The 20,829-nt window shown below is 32.3% G+C and overlaps 1 long non-coding RNA gene across 1 annotated transcript; it reads right to left on the bottom strand.

Annotated features, from left to right (window-relative positions):
* Positions 1–217: 217 nt before the first annotated feature.
* Positions 218–17,942, bottom strand: LOC148610110 (uncharacterized). Its single transcript, XR_015914734.1, has 6 exons — positions 17,847–17,942; positions 13,601–13,710; positions 9,293–9,550; positions 4,998–5,198; positions 3,094–3,307; positions 218–1,562 (listed from the first exon to the last, which is right to left on the bottom strand). It is a non-coding gene; the product is annotated as an uncharacterized LOC148610110 (long non-coding RNA).
* Between the last annotated feature and the right edge of the window lie 2,887 nt (positions 17,943–20,829).

A 20,829-nucleotide genomic window follows, 5' to 3' on the forward strand; every position in this document is an offset into this window, starting at 1 on the left:
ACGTGAGCTATTGCCCTCACTTGGCGCCTGTCGTCGTCGTTAACATCTTTTTTTCAAAATTCTTCAAATTCTTCTCCCCTGAAACTACAAGACAAATTAGAACCAAACTTGTTATGAATGTTCCTAAGGCTGTTCTGCATATAATTGACGCCGAAAAACATGGCTGCCATTACTCAAAATAAAACATAGGCGTCAGAAAGAATTTTTTTTGCACATCCGCTCGGTTTAGCCAAATTCTGACATTAAAAGGGGGTAAAAGTGTTGATGGGATATATCTCTGGTCAAATGTTTTAATCAGTTTTGTCTTTTCTTTCCTGTCCGTAACATGTAGCTTTTTAAGGAGGCATCAGGTTCAATCACATTTTATTTAAACGTTGTAAATAGTTTTAGATCAATATCTAATTATAGACCTACTATTAGTCTATATTAATAAGATAGGCAGTGTCAGCATATTCTTATAATTATATTTACCTATGATTTAATTACAAAATGAAACATTTCCGTTTTAATCAGTTAAACCATATTGGAATTATTGCCCTTTTTCGTTGTTTTTTTTTCATGTTTTTATGTTATTTCTTCTCCTCTGAAACCACTAGACCCATCAAAACCAAACTTGGTATGTATGTTCCTTAATGTGCTTTGTATAGAACTGATTTGAGGGTTTTTTTTTAATTCGTCACGAATATGGCCGCAGTTACTAAAATAGAACATAGGGGTCAGACAGGTGTTTTCCGCATATATCTCAAAATTGTAAGGTTTAGCTGAATTCTATCAATTGCCGAAATGATCCTCATAATAATGCCTACAAAAGTTTGCATTGGGTCAAAATTGTCAGATGATTCCTTGTTATAGTTCTTGCACTTAAAATTTGAAAATGTGGTGGTGTTTGTTTTTTACAGCCAATTTGTTTTCAGCCCATATCTAGAAAACTATGATAGACAGAATAAACTTTCAATTGCTGAAATGATCCTTATGATAAGGCCTACAAACGTATATGGAGAAAAAGGGTGACGGGCGACTCTTTGTTAGAGTTATATCCCTTCAAAGTGCCTCACACTCCAGAGATACGTTACTTCCCTCCTCTAGCACTATATAATCGGCACTTAGTAATCTTATTGTCGGGGCAACTGTTAGTCATAAATAGAAATAAATTGAAAACAATCTGTGCGTGTGTGCGTGTGCGTGTGTGTGTGTGTGTGTGTGTAGTTTGGGCTTTAAAATTTCAATTAAGTATTTTTCATACAGTCTTTTAACTGTGCGTCAATCAAAATCTTCACCGGTTGCGCATTTATTTGATTCAAATGGACATTAATTACTCATGTTCATTTTTCATTGACACTAATTTGAAGGAACTAAAGACTTCAGACAGGCTTCTTGTTGATTTCATCGATTTATTTAGACAGGTTAGTTCACCTTTTCACACTACAGTTGTTAACAAGCTAAAACAGATAAAACCCGTTACATATCTTCTGCACTCTTTTTCATGCGACAAACCTTTTTTTTCTCCATAGTTACGATACTTTAGTCTTTCAAATGTTCGGAGATACAAACAAATATTAGGACTGAAATGGACGAAAAATATATATAATAACCAGAGATGATAAAAAAAAACCACCAAAAATCCAAAATACTACATTCGATCTCATCAGTTCTTTCGCATATCATGTGGACAATGAATAAACATGGGAGTTTCAACATGTTCGAAAATTTATTTTAATTCTTTGTTTTACCTTCAACGATTTAAGGTGAACAGTTAAGACCCTGATATTTAGTGGTTTCTGTAATAAAAAAAAATACCATATTTTCGATACCATACAACTGCGACAAACCGAACAGTTATCATTCTACCACCCAATCACAAAAGATAAAAAGAAAAGAGCATATGAAAATATATATAGATATGTTTTCAATGGCATGTATTATGCAATCAAATAGCTTTTACAATATGATTCCATAGGTAATATTTCAGAAAATATTAACAAACCACGTTTGTCTTGTTCATATTTGCGTTGATTGGAGGAATCCATAAACAATGTCCAGATGGACAAGTTCTGTAATAACAGAATTTTCATCAATTATCATGCAAATTGATGTTCATATTTCATAAAACGACACAAAAACTCTACCTGTCATAATCAGAATCATACAAAATTGGTGAATACCTGTACGTTTTTTGAATTATCAAATCATGTTCGAAATTAAAGGACTGTGGATTGATACTTCTGGTGGCGCCTAATTAGAGTTTTTAATATGATAAATCGGCCGAAAAAATTTCCCGTACTTTTTTGTTGAAATGATATGACTGTTAAGTTCTGAATTTCCCTGCAAACATTTAAAAAATATGCAGAATACAATATTTTCCTTCTAAGTGAGCAAGAATATTCTGAAAACTAAAAAAATGTGAAATAATCAATTTGAAAAATCGCTGCGTCGCTCTACCTTAGTTAGGCAAAGAAAATAATCATTCCCTGACTTTGGAAGGTTTACAAATATTTTATCATATGTAATAGACATTAAACGATGAATTGAAGTAAAACATCCTGTATTAAGAAAACTGGCAACCGAACCGAACTGAGCCATTTTACATTTACAAAAAAAACTGACGTCGAAAAAGGTCGGACTGATTTTAAACATAAAAAGGAATGATGATATTGCAATGAAAAGATTACCATACATATCGTGGTAAACATTTTACGTTCATAGATTTATTTATCATGGTAAAGTACTTTTGTTTCAAGAAATAACTAACTTTTTTCCAAGTCCATGTGAAAAAATTTAGTTCTTTTTGATAGCAAATGTAGTCTCTTTGCGCACTTATTATTATATATCTACTTGAACATTTGAAAAGGAACATGGCGTTACATCAATTGCAAGTATACACAGAGTAAAATAATCACTATCTGTTTGTATAGTCCTTGTAGCTGTTTACTATCTATTGGAGTTGGTGCATGGCAATTCGACGTCGCGTGATTTATTTATAGTGTACATTTTCTATGTTTTTTGCAACTCTATTTTTACCACGAATTTGTACGTACATACTTGACAACCCTACAGAGCAATATTCAAATATATACAAAGAAAAGCATATTATACCTAAAAGCCGAATTGTGGCTTCTCTCTACCATATTCATTTGATCCGGAGAAGACGTAATTACTGTAGTCGTTAGCTTGAATATTTTTGACAGTTAGAGAGTACAATTTTACATCATCTATAACCTGTAACTCTATAGTAAATTTTTAACTATTCCGAATCTGTTCTCTTTGTGGTGTCTGGTTTTAAACCATACTACATCTGCCCTTGGGTTAGCTGTAACAAAAACAAGCAGCTTTTTATCCAATTAAAAGGGGAATAAATATACGTTATCATTCTATAGTCGTCTTCAAATATAAATACAAAGTGTTGAGTATAGTTGTGCTGTACTTGTTTATGTCATGTCCATAATTATATACGATAACTTTAATATCGTAAATTCCCTATGCATTTTGTGTAACAAAATGAAACAATTCGACATGCGCAATGGGAATAAATATCATGGTACAAATTGTATTTATATTTAAAACAATTGGATCACTTGCATATATCAGGGTAAAAAGTAATCGAGGGAACCAAAATTCTAGCGACAATCAAAATAATTATATCGAGGGGCAAAGACCAGACTGGTAAAATGACAACAAAGAACATTAAATAACCGAAATAATATATACAAAGCAACAAAAGTAATTTAGCAACTTGGACTGCACTAAAACCTGGGAGCAAATCGGTTCTCTAGATGCAGTTGAATACTCCGTAACGATCCACGTGTTAGTTAACGGTGACGACCATAAATCTTTTGTAGGGATGACTTCAATCTTGTAGCTACATAACCCTGTTCCAGAAACATTATTTTAAGAAGTCTAGAGCAGTAAAAAAGTCTGCGTTTTTACGGCAAGCTCTGGCATAACGTTTGACTTATGATATGAAAACTCCATACGCAGATGCTGAACAGATGTTGCCACAGATGAAAGGAAAGTTGACAATACGGAACGAAATGTCCTTGCATTTGTCGTTTAGTTTGATGAAAACAATATTAGGGTGTCCCGAAAAATATAGCCAGAATGTGTGTGTAGAGTAAGATGTCGGAAATGATAGGTAGAGCCTCACATTCAGTCTGTCCCTTTGCCATATACGCATACAGGCTGTCTTATTCAAAAATCACTAATATTTATTACAATACCTTTTAATACATGAAGTTTATATGTCTTTTTGATTTTACTTTTCAAAGTTTTATTAATTTTCGTTTCTTAAAACGATACACATGGCAATAGACAATCGAAATAAACTGCTGTATGAAAGTATCTGAAACAAAAGAATAAACTCCCCCTCTTAAAAAGGTTTAAATAACCGAAATAAACTCAATTTCTACAATAATGAAATTCAGACCTCTGTGAATTACACTATTGCTACAAAAAAATCGCAAGTTTTTTTTTCAATTTCTGCTTGTTTATATCAAGCAAATTTAACTCTTTTAACATTAAAAGAAAAATTACCACATATTTGAAATTGTGAAAATTGGATAACCGAAAAGATACGGGACATTTTCTTTTTTTTTTCCTGCTCCAAAGTAAGGATTTGGAACAAGTGCCATATTACTTGAAGCGACTATCTGTGAAAAAGTAATAACTTTGTACTGTGACGAGTTTGTATTTGGTTAATCTGTATTATTCTAAAGTTTAAAAATATACAAAAATGCATTAACTAGTAGTTAAACGGCTATGTCAGACTTTTGGTACCAAAAATGCTGTATACGTCTATTCAAATAAGTTTGAACAAGAAAAGGACAATTTGACCATAACTACCTTAAATTTAAAATTTATAGCATTTGTAGTTCGAATCAATAAATATTTGTGGCATTACTTTGATTGTATTTTCCAATATCATTGGATAGATTACTAAATCTACATCTGCATATATCTATATAAATGATAAATGTGTCATTTTACATTGTAAATAATATTACCAGCAACTCTGTACTCTAGCTTTGCATTGAACCGTCTATTTTGAGCTTGACCGACCGCATCCTTCAATGCTGTACAAATTGGAGCAAATCTGTCTTCTATTTGTCTAGTATAACTATCAGGGAGGATCTATTGTTATCAGCGATGCATACATACTGTCCACTATCTTCTGCTTTTATGTTATACATTTTGTAGGGACTTCCCTAAAAATATCAAAAACATTGCAATAAAAATTGATAAATTGCGTGTGCCATTGACACAAGTAGTAGAGGATAAAGACTTTATAATTGTATTCAGGGTGAAATAAAATGCTAGTCTCAGAAGCACTGAAAGCCTGACTTCAGTCTGATAGAAAGTAATCCGGAAATTATTCTATTCTCATAACATCTAATGCGTGCAGTACGGTGAGTATCACAATTATATTCAGATGCATTGTTTCGTTAACAAAATTGACTCGGACATATTTTATGGATATTTTTAAGGTAGTGGTAAATAATTTTAATTTTAATGCACGAAGCATAAGCGGATTCAGGATATTGGCAATCTAATTAAAATTAGACCTATCAATTGTTCCATTCAGTTACTGCAGGTAAGATCTAACAACACTCCATTCTACGTTTCTTATTTTTGTGAAAAACTACAGAGAGGTAATAATGACACATATACTGTAATCAAACAAGTTCATCATCTGTCAAAAGAACACGGTCGCCGAACTTAGCAAAGCAACTTAGTAGCAAGACCTAATTGTCGACGTTACTGATAATATTATTTCATGTGTTCTTTGAGAAAAAAAAAGTTTTTACTCAGTCGTACAATACGCCTAAACAATCTCCTCGTTCCCATATTATATTTGGAGCAGTAATTCAATCAGCTTCACATCTCGGTGTTATATTAGCTCCTTCCTGTACTTGTATACTTGATGCACTATTTACATCGATCTTAGGAGGAACTATACATTTACATTATAAAAAATCAAATATCAGTAAAGGATTAAATAATTCGCAATCGACTTACAAAATTCAAATATGCTAAGTCATACCCAGTGTTAATGCAGTTGGTCAAATGTAAGGAACAAAACTAAACGAAACAACCAAGATGACTATTCACAGGAATTTGAATTCAATGAACAAGAGATAATTCAGGGAAAACTATGAAATAAGGGAGGTATCTCCACTCTTACAGAAATATTAAGAGTAAAACTTGTGTACGTTTTAGTTTCCTACAATAGTAACCTTTGAAAAACATTGTAATTATATTTTTATTCATTGTATGTATCATTGTTTTATAGCCAATGTATCATGAGCCTGAAAAGTCAGGTTGATAAAAATGTTATAAAAATGTTAATGCATAAATTTGCATTTCTGTTATGTTTGCGATTTATTTTTCAAGTTTGCACTACAATTAAATAATATATCAGTTATAGATAGCGCTGATTTACCGAAAGTTCTCGTTTTACTAATTAGTGATGTATTATATGCAACTTTTTTATTGATTGTCCAACATTTTTGCACAAAAACGTCATAATAGTTTGCTCTTGTTATTGCTTATTATTGATGTTTATATGCCCTTATTAAAATCAAGTTAATTGTTTAAAATATCAACCAAAGACTACAAACCATTATATTTAAATAATTAATAAATTGGTAGTCGTCAATAACCAAAGCATGATCGTGTTCAGAATGCAAAGTTCAGTTCCTGCACGAAATTTTGTATTGTTTGGGTTCTTCGAGTCTTGTGATCACATTTTGGTAATTCGCTGTTCACAATTAGCTAACTTAAGGTACAAGATCACAATTAACAATCACAATTAGTATTTGCTGTAGAAATGTAGGGCAAAGTTCAAATTAACAAGGGTTTTTATTTTCATTTGGTAATTTTATGTATAAGTTGTGATTTGGTCCTGTGAAAGAAGGTCATACCTTAGGACATTTGACTGAGGTCACTTACATGTCTACGGAGTCTCTGAAGCATAGGTGCTAAAAATTAAAAAATATATGGTGAATTTTTCTGACACTCTTATAGAAATCTGCTTTTGTACATGTTTCTATAATGGTTAAGTTTTATCGAGTTTGAAGCGGGGGCTGTTTTTATATGTGAAAACGGGTCTATTGAAATTAACTACGAAATTAATTGCGTTCCTGTACTTTACAGAGAAGTCACATTTTTATAAACTATGCTATTTGTATATGTTTTGGGGGCTTATTTTTCAGAATTTTTTGGAATAAATAGGAAATGGTGCAAAACAAAAACTTTTTTTTCTCTTTATCTGCATTTTTTCAAAATGGGTATCTATTAGATTTTCAATATTAGACTCGTAATTGCTTATCGAATCAGGGTAAAATTGGGCAAATGAGTTAATTATTGTCTCTCACACACACAGTGTCATAACAACAAAAATAAGCAATTTATATTCAGTGGACAGGGTATAGGTAAATATTGTATCATTTAGAAGCTGTTTTTTAACCTGCGGCAAGGTCAATTGATAAATTTACAATTTTTGTCAATTGTCTCAACTTCTAGTAATACTCCTATGTACTGCATTGGTATGAAATTCAGAATCATAAGAGAAAGTATAAAAAAAACCTCGATTTCCCATTCTTTTGCATATATTTTGAATAAATGTGCCACTTAAACCCCTACTGAGTTGACGAAAAGCAGTTGTTTAGGAGCCAGTCACACAGGAGCCTCAAATCCAAAGAAATCTGATCTGATATTAAAAAAAAATAAACATTTAGTTGAGTTCATGTGTACCACATAAGCATCAATACATGCATTTTAAAATATCTTTTCACTATTTTAGGCTGTATGGGTTAAATCTTTGGGAAAAAAGGGCATATTTACAAAACCCACCATTTGACAACCTTGATCTTGACTTAATGACCTCATTTGATATTTTTAAATGTTTTTAAAGTGCATTTAATGTGTCTAGAGCGTTTTAGAAGTAAATTTTGGTTAATTCATGTTTTTTTAGCTTCTAAAATTAGTTGTTTTTTTTTTTTTTTTTTTTTTTTTTTATATATATAAAAAAGTATCCCTGCAGTAGGTGAAAACTACAGTATCATGTATTAAAATACATAGTTCTGTCTTAAATCAGATGGAAACCAGGCTAGCTGGTGTTTTCTATTTCAGAAGCATGCAATGCAATGGAAATAAAGAAAACAAGTTGAGAAAATGTATCAAATATTTTAATTGAGGCTATTCATAGGTAACTTTTTTACCCGATCTGCAAAGAGTAATCACGGGAACAAAGGTTTTAGCGGTAATCAAAAGAATGTGATCCAGGGACAAAGACCAGACATGGAAAACAGACATATACAACAAAGAACATAAAGTAACTAAAATCATACTTACAAAATATCAAAAGCAAATGAGGAACTCGGACTACAAACTGGCAGCATGGACCAGGTGCACCCTTAGGGTAAGCGTCCTCCGCTTTTCTAGAAACACCCGCCGAGTTGCTCATAAAAAGTCAAGTCCGGGGTAGACAAACGAGGAAAGGAAAACTATGAACCGTTGAATAAATCAGTTTTCATGGTGCAGATGGATACACCATAACGATCCACGAGTTCATGGTGACGACCATAAAACTTCTGTAGTGATGACTTCAATCTTGTAGCAATATAACCCTGTTCCAGAAGCCGATTTGTTACAGTTCTAGCGCGATACAAAAAGTCTGCGTAGTTTCGGCAAGCTCTGGTATACCGTATGAGTTCTGATGTGAACATTCCATACGCAGGTGCTGAATGTTGCCACAGATGAAAGGAAAGTTGACAATTATGAGTGAAAAGTAATCACGTTTGTCGTAAAGCTTGGTCAATAGTTTTCCTTTACCAAAATGTTGACTTCAAGACACACACCATTGATATAAAATTTGCTATAAGTCATTTATTTTTCAATAAATTTCTGTAAAACTTTGCAGTTAGACTAAGAAATTAATAAGCTTTCCACAAATAAAGCATTTATTTGAGTTTGGGTCTGTTGAAATGTACTACGAAATTAATTGTGTTCTCGTGCCTTAAGGAGGTAAACATTGGGTAAGAAGCATAACTCTTGAAATCAGGGATATGTCTGTATTATATTCAAATTCACCAACGCCAATCAAGCTTTCATTTGTAACAGAATGAAATCAGTCCAAGTAACTTTAATGCTTACATGGAATTGATGTAAAATGCTGAATACAAACGTTCCTTTGGTTTTTAAGACTTACCCAATACCTTAGATCTATTTCCTTTAAACTTTTTTGAGTACATCAATTTTAACAAAAACTTTTCATATTCATTCTGTTTAATTAACTTACTTTGAACAGTTACATTCCCGAATTTTTTTTGCAATTCCTCGTAATTTAGATATGGTATTAAATAAGACACAAATACTCTCCAGAATCTGTTTCCTCTAACTCTCTTATGATAAGTTGAAACTTTTCTCTATTGTCTTCATTTTTTCTCAAAACATCATATTTTCTTTTTCCATTTATCACATATTTAATCTTTACGTCTTCATTGTTGGAAATCAGTAGTGGATCGCCAGATGGAGTTTTAGTTCTCACCCATTGTTCCTGAAAGGACAATGCTTAATTAGACTCCATTTCTCTGAAATGTAGAATATAAGACCAAATCTATGAATGGGTAAAAAGTATTCTGACGAAAGGTGACGATTTTTTTTCGACACGGAATTGCGCAAGTGCGGAGGTTCTTAAATACGACATTGAGCTCCGTCCATCACAGGCATAGCCGAAAATTAAATTATTGCATACCAGAATTACTTGTAAAGAAATTGTTTTTCAATTCACCAGTTTCTGTGTAAGTCTTAGTTTACAACTGTTTAATTATTTCGACTTTTTAACACTGCATGCTCATTTTCGTATATTTCCCGACTGTGCAGTATTCCTGCATTTTTAGAGTGCTGACTGCAGTATTAAGATTGAATTGCAAATGTCAGACGCTGTTTCGGAGTTTTGGATTAGGAAAGCGTACTCTTTGCTTTTCAGACTTCTAACTACAAACCACAATAACAACCCATTTTGTTATCATACAATTAAGTTTTCAAAAAATTGGGTCATCTGAAAATCGTCGAGGTTTTTCCGTAATCCGGTATTTGCGTTCACGTTCACAAATGAGGATCTAAAAGAATCCAGAATTTTTTTTCATACAATTGTGAGTCACATTTCTATAATATATGGTTGGGAAAAATTCATATCTCATAAACAAAAGTTTCAATGCCAAGTAAATAATACATATTGTTTATCATAATACGAACATGTATAACTTATATGTACAAGTATAGTACAAAAGTTCAACCAAACAAAAATTTAAAACGTTTAAAACCAGGCGGCAGAAGCTTATAAAAAGTGATTCATGGATTTCTTAATACCAAATTTATTTTTGTTATTGCAAATCATTCTGTAGGCTTGTAGGCTCCCTGAAACTGTATTAGTGAATATAAGTGCTAACAAAAGTAGTCCACTTGAGATATTAAAACTTAAAATTTTCTCATGTTCTAGTACAGAAAAAGTACGGAAAATTTTCCCACCAGAATTTTTCCACAATAACCAATCAATTTAGGAAAACCCAAATCGGAAATCCTTCAGTGGGCCTCATAGAAACTGTATTCAAAAATGAAGTGCAAATGAAAGATGTCCACTAGAGATATTAACACTAAAATTTTGGTTTGGAAAACTTCCCGCCAAAATGTTTACACTATAACCCGTCAAAAAATGAATCACCACCTGCCTGGTATTTAGGCAGAACTACACTTAATGTAATTGCAAATAGGTTGCTGGCAGTTAAAGTGAATATATTATGATTAACATCGAAATGATACAAATCTTGTTTTTATAAATATCTCAGTTGTTCCAGCAATTTGCTCAGCATAAAAAAATACATTTTCTTAATTACATACATAATACAAAAGATTCAAGTATTTTTAGCGAGCTTATGTTCTTCGAAAAGTTTCAAGGATACTCCTCATACCAAACTCTCTCTACCTGAAAAAGAATTACTAAAAACATATTTTAGCGAAGGAAACGTCCTATGCACATGGAGACATGAAAACTCGACTAGTACTGCTTACCTGCGAGTTCACGGACCCATCGCTTCTTTCAAAGATGGACGAGAAAATGGTGTTTTACTACTTATTTTTCCATCAAACAGAATTTGCAAAATCCTGGGATACATGTACCTCTGCTGTCAATGTACTAAAATATCATGGAATTTGTTTTCTACTCCTAAATGACCGGTCATACGAGTGACTTTCGAAAATTTTATAAATTCTTGTCTGTATATCATTTGCTTTTAATATATCAATTCGTAAGATCTGTGTTACCTTAATTTGTGATCAATGGACCTCATCCGTTTCCTCAAATTATACTATCATAGATGATCTATTTCTTCAATAACATAAATATAATTTATACTTATTCATTTGCCATGACATAAAATATCGACAGCCATCCAGAAATAGTTTAGGCTATGTAGCGTCGTAGTTCCTCTTTTCCTTTCTCGATCGACATGTTAAGTGGTGCATAATTAACAATTATGTTATGTCGCTTTCTATATTGTAACTAATTCTGTCAACGGTCACAGTTAAATTTTCTCGGGCAACCATGAATTTCATTTATTCTTGCAACGACTGAAGTTAACGTTCGGTCCAAATAAAAACGACTTATTCTGGCAACAAATGAAGTAAACGACTATCTCACTATTTTGGACACGACTGGGCTGACAAGTCTATTATACATAAATATGCTATCGAGTTGCAAACTTTTTGGACATCATACTTTTCATAGTTTAAGAGTAATCAAGGGAACCAAGGTTATAGCGGTAATCAAGGAGTAATCAAGGGAACCAAGGTTATAGCGGTAATCAAAAGAATGTAATCCAAGGACCAAGACCAATTAGATGAATTAAGATTAGCAAGTTAATACCATTCCTTGGGTGGTCATCAAATATGGCTTCAAAATATATATATATATATATATATATATAAGGGTCTGAAAAATTCTCAACGATGTTAGAACTGTCAAATTTGCAAATTTTTGGTCGTTCCCTCTGCGGGACTCGAACTCGTACCGCTGTGACATCTATGGCAACACCGCCGGGTCATTCTTCCTCGTAGGATTATCCTACGGCTGTAACTTAGTACACGATGTATGGTAGTACGGGACAGTTCATCTAGGTGTTATTATGTAGGATAGAGGATCAAATTAATGATGCATGTCACAACAAATCAATATTATACAACGTCTCAGAATGTGACGACTCTATTCGCTACACTGCTCCATTGGATCAAATTGATACAGGGAAGATAACGTAAACTTATAGAAGGGTCTGAAAAATTCCCAACGATGTTAGAACTGTCAAATTTGCGGCTGTAACTTAGTACACGATGTATGGTAGTACGGGAGAGTTCGTCTAGGTGTTATTATGTAGGATAGAGGATCAAAGTGTTGCCATAGATGTCACAGCGGTACGAGTTCGAGTCCCGCGCAGGGAACGACCAAAAATTTGCTTCGCAAATTTGACAGTTCTAACATCGTTGGGAATTTTCCAGACCCTTCTATAAGTTTACGTAACTTCTATAAGTATAATTTTCCCTGCATCAATTTGATCCGATGGAGCAGTGTAGCGAATAGAGTCGTCACATTCTGAGACGTTGTATAATACTGATTTGTTGTCACATGCATCATTAATTTGATCCTCTATCCTACATAATAACACCTAGATGAACTGTCCCGTAATACCATACATCGTGTACTAAGTTACAGCCCTAGATTAATCGCACGAGGAGGAATGACCCGGCCAGCGAAAGCTATATTTTATATAGCCTAGCTGGCCGAGTGGTCTAGGGCGATGGACTTAGTGCAGGCGGTGTTGCCATAGATGTCACAGAGGTACGAGTTCGAGTCCCGCGGAAGGAACGACCAAAAATTTTCTTCGCAAATTTGACAGTTCTAACATCGTTGGGAATTTTTCAGACCCTTCTATATATATATATAAATATATATGTTTTCGGTATTTATAACAATACGAATTTTCAGTGTAAATAGTGTCAGCATTTTATCTATATGACTTGGAATTCGTTGTTTTAGTTTTTCATTCATTTTTGAACAAATATAAAAAAAAATTAAAATGTATTGTTAATATGTTGCACATTTAAAATGTTAAAAAAAACGGTCGTAGCGATAACCTGCATCTAACGCATATAGCATTAAACTAAACCTTACATATTTTATTATTCGTTAATATTTTCTTTTAATTAGATTTGTTAAGTCTATTTGTGGGTCTTGTTTATGTTTGCGGATGTGGAATTTAAAGTAAGTAAGGCTTTGAGTATGGTCATCAATAACCTCTATTAGAACAGCTTATGTTAGTTATCAAAGAAAACAGTACCAATATTTATATTGCCGATTCAACTCTTGCAACATTCGATGATAAACCTACAAATACATAATCATTCAAGGCTTTTCCATCAACATTAATAAACGTTTTTAATAAAACGTTCGAACAGGTATGTGCATCACAGTGAGAAATGAACATTTACAACATCAAAATGGGTCAATGAAAAATATTTTTGGCATCACCATCAATTTTGTATTAAAAATACTTACTGACGAGGGCGCTTTCACATTCATGACTGAACAGTTTAGATAAGCAGTGTGGCCGCGCAGTTTAACAGTTGATAATATGTCATCTACAATTTCAGGCTGAATAGCGTACACTAAAAATATGACATTATATATGCATGTTAATGACAGAACCAAAACATAACAATCTGACAACGCCGTTTCGTTTATCATGTTCTAACATGTCATTTACAATTTCTGGTGGGACTTGCATTGACTGCAAAAATTGTAAATTTAAAAAGGTAGCAATTAATGGAACGACACAAAATGGTGCATCTACTGCAGTTACTAATTCAAATGCTTATTCATTTGAATAAGACAATATCCTATGAGTAGCGGATTGAGGAAGTTTTTGACAAACACAATCATGAATCCTTATTATTACATGAAAGAATTTTTCTGTTTTCTGACTGGTCTTTAAACTGCTACCAGGTCATGTTATACTTTGACAGTGGTTTAGTTCATTCAATTACAAATAATTCTTTCCTTGTGCACGGGTACGCTAAGAAAAGATCAACAGCGGTCATGCCGAATTTAAAAAACATGAAAGTACATTCAAACAAGCACCTGTAATAAAACAATTATAATTATTTTGATATAAATCACTATATCATGATTTATTTTACAGATAGCAGTGATTTACCGAGTTCTCAGTGTAAATATTTTTGATATTTCATATCGTTAAATAAATGCTGTAATTTCAATCTCGGACTTCCTCCCGCCTAAACACCAATATTAATCCGCCGTTAAAAATTTGAAATTTATGTTGTCAATAGAGGAAATCTATATAACAAATAGGATAATCAATTAGTTATCATGAATTTCCAAAATATTATCAATCGTACCAAAAACGCAGTAAGATTTCCCACGTGGGCGGAACAATTTCCACCCACTCGTTAAATCTAGTTCGTCAGCACTTGTGATCATATTTTGGTTATTCAATTTGTTGCCTGTTTGTCTATGATATAGTATTTTTTAGTTATATATCATTTAACCATAGAATCGAAAGGTTCTGTGTAGATTTTAATTGTATCTTTGTTCTATAAAATGTGTCATACCATTCAAGCAAAAGGAAAAAAGTGATACACTTAAGAACATAAAATCCTTTCAAATTAGTAGCACTATGGTATTGGGTGCAGTTTTTCTGTAGCTTTTTCTGATATACAATTCTAACATACCTTTGAACAATTTTTAAGTGTTGGATTGATTGCACTGAGAGAATGTAATAAGAATGTGAAAAATACTTAAACTGGCTGTTGGTGACGATGAAATATGCTTCACGTCCTCACCACATCAAATTTATACAGAAACAGACCTGATTAGAAGAAAAACTGGACTCTTTATTACATGCCAATCTTTTCAGTGTGTTAATTCACAGTTCCTTACAAGGAGTAAATAGTGGAGTCACTTGCACTGAAATCTATTTTGATAAGAAATTCGATTTTGCTTTTCATAAATTGTATGAAAACTATGATGCCTTGTTTGCCAAATGTACTGCTATTGAACTTACATGTACGAGACTGATTGACTAAAGTAAAAGCCAATAAAAAAACTAACGATGATCAAAGAAAAGAAAAGCTTTATGGTGCTCTTGATTTTTTTTTAATCCAACATTTCACCAGGTAAATACAAAATTTGCATATGAATATCTAAAGAAATGGAAGATATGCTTTATTTTGGAATTTTGAACAAAAGTTTTGAAAAGAATATGCGTTTAATAATTTATTATTTTGTTTTATGTTTTATTTCATTCAACAAGACTTTCAATTTTCGTGACCCCTATGGAGATAGGTATGCTCTGTCTAACTCTGGACTGTATGGGCGTTATGTCTATAATTGCCCCAACTGTTAAGAGTGAACATATGTAGTCATATCAAGCTGCATCCCGCAAAGTATTTTATTATTTCAAAAAAGTAATAGTTTTGTAAGAAACAAATAGAATAGTTAGGTAGAGAAATTAATTTATCATACAAAATATTTTTCATTGAGTTAATGGGGAACCAATCTGGACTATTCCTGTGCTTGAGGCAAATGTCTTTAAAATGTTAAAACTAGGCACAAAAAGGTAGGTTAGACAGCAGAAAACAAATGGATTTTATTTTTCTTTTGTCTTATCTGTTGTTTAAGTGCTTAATATAAAGTTTTCATGTTTTAACATATGTTTCTTGTCAAAATATATATGAACTTAATACGATTTGTTTTCTTCTTTTATACTGTGAGAAAACAGATTTTGAACTATTATCCAAGACGCCATTATATAAAATACTGAGTGAGTGTCCTTCCTCCAAAAGAACTCAATTGAAGGGTCTAGATAATATAGCGGCTCGTAGAAATTCAGTATATGACACTTTAATTGAAATTATAGAGGGAAATCTAGAAAGCAACCTAAATCAATCAATCTAAAAGCACTTGATTCAAGGGATGTAAAGTTGCAGCTCTGCAAGCTTTATACCAATCAGAGTACTGACTTCATATACAAAATGATAACTCATGTGCAGACCAATGTATGGGTTATGCATTTAGTGATGGAACCTTTCTGGTCAGTTTTTAAATATATATTGAAAAGAGAGAAACTATTACAGTGCCTAAAACTAAATTTAGCAGCAGGGACACTTTAAACCAACAGAAAATAAATAAAATATCAACATGTAATCTGAAATAATATCTACTAAATATAATACATGTATTTTATTTGGTTTTTAATACATGTACTAGTATTACATGTATGTTGCATAAGCTAACTATATTTTACAAAGTAGAAGTTCTCTTATGGACTGTTTGTCATGTTAAGTTGATTTCCTTTTGTTGCAGACTTACAAGTAGAAGAGAAATAAATCTGATTCCTAATATAAGTAGAGCAATAAATAATATCAGTGATTGGAAAAGTAATATTATGAGAGCAGTTGCATAAGACTCATGCAGATTAAATTTCTTTGTATTTTATTTTAGTTTAGTAATGCACCAAAATGCTGTTAATGTGCTATTAAAGACTACATTTTTTCTTATTGGACTGTAATAAGGTTCAGTAGGATAGAATGTAATTTTTGTTGTAAAAGACTTCAGTGAGACACTAAATGGAAAATTCTATAGGGATGCTAAGATAGCTCTTATGAGGGGAAAGTTTAGTATATATGTAAAAGAAAAGATGAAAATATCTCATTCGTTGTTAACACGAAAATTGGGTTGAGAAGTGGGAACGGTGTGCAAGATTCTCATGAAATAAATGGAATTATTATTATCTAAAATGTACATTTCAACATAATTGACTCAAAATATACCATATACTCATTGAACCTTGAGCATCATTTCAGATTTTAGCAACCTGACAAATTTATGGAATTACACCTAAGCATCTGTCAACAGCTTCTGGTCAAAGAGTAATCAAGGGAACCAAGGTTGCAGCGGTAATCAAAAGAATGCAACCTAGGGACAAAGACCAGACAAGGAAAGCACACACACAAAGCAAATAAAATCATACACACAAAGCAACAAAAGCAAATGAGCAACTCGGACTCCACTAAAAACTGGGAGCAAGGACCAGGTGCACCAGTAGGGTAAGCATCCTAAGCAGCCTCCTAATGTAGAAAACACAATAGGAATCGGTGTACTCCATTGCCCAGAACTAAAATGTTTTATGGTCTTATTCTATAGTCGACTACTGCTGTTTCCTTAGAAGACATAGGCATATATCTACCTATGATTGTATAATATGATGTGGACATATGTTTCCCATTAAATAACAACAAGCTCTGTCAAGCATACCAGCAGTTTCGTTTTATCAGGATTAGGAAAGTTGTCACAAGGATTGGCTCTAAACAAAGACCGTAAAACACCCGATTTACTAATGACACCAAGAAATTTCTAAAATCTGCTCTTGATTAAGGATAGAGAAGTGGCAATAAAGCTAACACTGCTGAAGTGGTAAGAAACATGAGAGTTGCATGTAACAATAATGGAAGTAAAAGACTAGCTGCACAAACACGAAATCCTGAAATTGGGAATGATGAATTGGAAAGTACCATCAATATTGTAAATAAAACATTTAACAAATATGACCAGGACTACATTTCGCCCCATTTAACGTAAATGATTTGTCATTAATATTGCTTTTCAAGAACTCCACATTGGTTGATATGATCACCCAAACATTGTAATGTTAAACAGTTTTATAAAACTTTTTTCTGTTAAATTCTTACATACATGTGTTATAAAAGTAATATACATTACTCACCAGAACTTAAGGAACACAATTGTACAATGACGATCTCAAACTGTAATAGACTGTTGAGTTAATTCATGCCCTCGTAAAAAACGCTCCCCTTTTAAAGGTTTTACGTCAACCTTGACACAAAATAGACAGGTAGAACTTATTATTTGTTAATGTTAGCAAATTTTTTTTTTCTATAAATAAATTCACATCATACTTTTTTTTTAACTTTATACATGAACAGTCATATAGATATAGTCTCTATAGTGACAACAAAATTATGACTGATTTTACTTATCGTCGAGTTAAAATTCTAAACACATCGTTCTCAACAATAGTTATTTGATCAAATGCTCAAAATAAGCATTTTTCAGCCTCCCTCTTTGAATTGGAGCCAGAACATTTGGAAAGGAGAGTAAAGAAAATGGGGCTTTTGTATATTAATGGTCATTTCATGGCAATAAAATGCAACAAATTAATATTTTTACACACATAGGAGTTTTCATTCGCGGCATATTTTTCCCCCTCATCTAGATCGAAAAATGAGAGTTTAATTAAAAAAGAAACTCTTTCCAATCCCTACTGTCAAGAAAGCATTGTAATATTAATCACCGCATTACTAACACGTCTGCTCATTCGATTTTTTTTTAAATATGTTATAAAGTAAACTAAGATCAATGAGCGAACGACTGTAATATAGTTTAATGTCAAATTCTTGTAGTTTAGAACATACCGGAAGCCTGTGCAGTAAATTGCTCAACGTAATATATCGCATATCTACTTTTTGATGTCCTAAATTAAAGATCTAAATAATTTAAATGTAGTGTTCCTTTTTCGTGTTCAGGATGTTTCTTCTGGTTTTATGTGTGTGCGACCTTTGAAAGAGTAATCAAGGCAACCAAGATTCTAGCGGAAATGAACAAAATGTTATATAGGGGCCAAGACCAGACATGTAAAACAAACACACATAACAAAGAACATGAAATAACCAAAATAATACATACAAAGTAACAAAAGTAAATGAACAACTCGGACTCCACTGAAGACTAAGAACTGGGAGCTTCGACGTCGACCAAATTGGTCATTTTTGCTCTCACGAAATTAGGTAATGGAAGTAATGGGGTATTGAATTGTAACCAAAATACCAGCTTTTAATTCTTTTTTTTTTTTTTTTTTTCTTAAATTTGGCGTACATTGAATATTTAGTAGGAAAAGTAGTCGCCTTCAGGTTTCAAAATAAGAAAAACTAATGAAAAAAAATAAATATAGGGTACATATTGTCCTTTAATTTTCGAAACAACTTCGTTAAATTAGATTTAGATTTTTATTCTATCACACACTTATCGTTTGATTTTGTAGATAATTATTGTTTTGAACATTAATATACATCTATACCTACATATCAATCCGATTTGAATGTGAATATCCTGTTTAAAGTGCACATTTGTACACTAACGATCTTTGCGACGATGTGTGTTTTCTTTGATAACGATGAAGGCATCAGGACAAGAACGCCTTAAAAATCTTAGGACTTATTTTATCTAATGCCTAATGTTAATAAAGATCAGAAAATTTCCTCGTGTTGAATTTGACAATTTGCTAGCGATGTATTTCATACGGCAGATATAAATCAATCGTTTGTGATAAAATATTCACATCTTGTTAACAAATTTTAAACTTCTATAAAAGTGCAATATAACGCCTTGCATAGTACTCAGGCATAAGTCGATATATATAGGAATTTTTTCTCAGACAAAAACCAGTTGTATTTGTAAACAAGATTTTTGTAGAGGAAAATTAACTCTATAAGTGGGAGGTAAATTATATTCACATTGAAAATATAAAGAAATATAGTAACTACATAAGACAATACCGTAAAAGGGTTGTCAATTAAACATATAAAAACAATGGACTGTCATGACATTAAACCGACATGCATTTGGATGAGGCTTAAAACCGCAATAAATGCACGGCTATGTCAAACATTTTCGAATTCACATGTTTGAGTCGAATTCGTTTTTCAATGATTTTCTTAAAATCAGTGCATTGTTATTGTCTTACATAAATTAAGGATTTTAAAAATAAATAAGTGAACGGTTTTATCCAGATAAAAAATACCGTTCGTGTGACTTCCTAGCGACTTAAAAGCTATGTAACTTAATAATGAAATGTTGTAAATATTAGATAAGTGCGTTTTAACAACTCAAATTAAATGGTTGCATTACGAAGCCACAGTAAAGGTGACATTAAATTTTAAAGATTTTGACAGATAAACTGTTAACATTTGAGTTCGTAGTTAACTAGCTCGTTTTTTTTTTCCCGAATTTCCCTTATACATTAAGATTTGATTGCAACACTATACATCCTTGTGCATTAAAATAAGTATGGATGAGTTGGTCTAAATATGTTTGTCCATGTGTAAGGTGTGGTAATTATGTTTTGTATCATAACGTCTAGCCAATGAAATTGGACGACGATGTGTCATGTTAGAACCACTTGTCTCATTTACTGTCAGACACTTATAAATGTAAAGTTGGCCAACGTTATAAAGAAATTTTTTTTTTCGAAATGGAAACTTTCAAAGTGACCCTCCAAGCAGACTTAAATTGAAGATTTCCACACAGCACCGTGTGTCTATCGGAGACTGTAAGCTTATGAGGTGCGTGTACATGTATGAATAAAAGTGCTACTGGAACAGTGCTAAATGGTCATGAGTTTAAAAATTTATAAACAACCAATGAAGTGCCCCACATTTTTTTTGTTTACAAAAAATTTTTTACTACACTTAGATATACGAAATATTAATTCAAAATAAAGAAATAAATGGGGAAAAAATGTATTTCTTGCTCCTAAAGCGGCTGATCGATTAAGTGTGAGTATACTATTTGATATAGATTTTGAATTTCGTCCGAGGAAGGTTACTTGTATGGATAATTGGTTCAATCAAAGAATTCATGAAGCGTATCAATTAATATTAAATGCGAAACTAATTCTTAAATTTTATTAC

Source organism: Perna viridis, chromosome 8 (assembly GCF_037379345.1).
Source record: "Perna viridis isolate PV_CMFRI_1.1 ecotype Kerala chromosome 8, ASM3737934v1, whole genome shotgun sequence".
Taxonomy (NCBI): domain Eukaryota; kingdom Metazoa; phylum Mollusca; class Bivalvia; order Mytilida; family Mytilidae; genus Perna; species Perna viridis.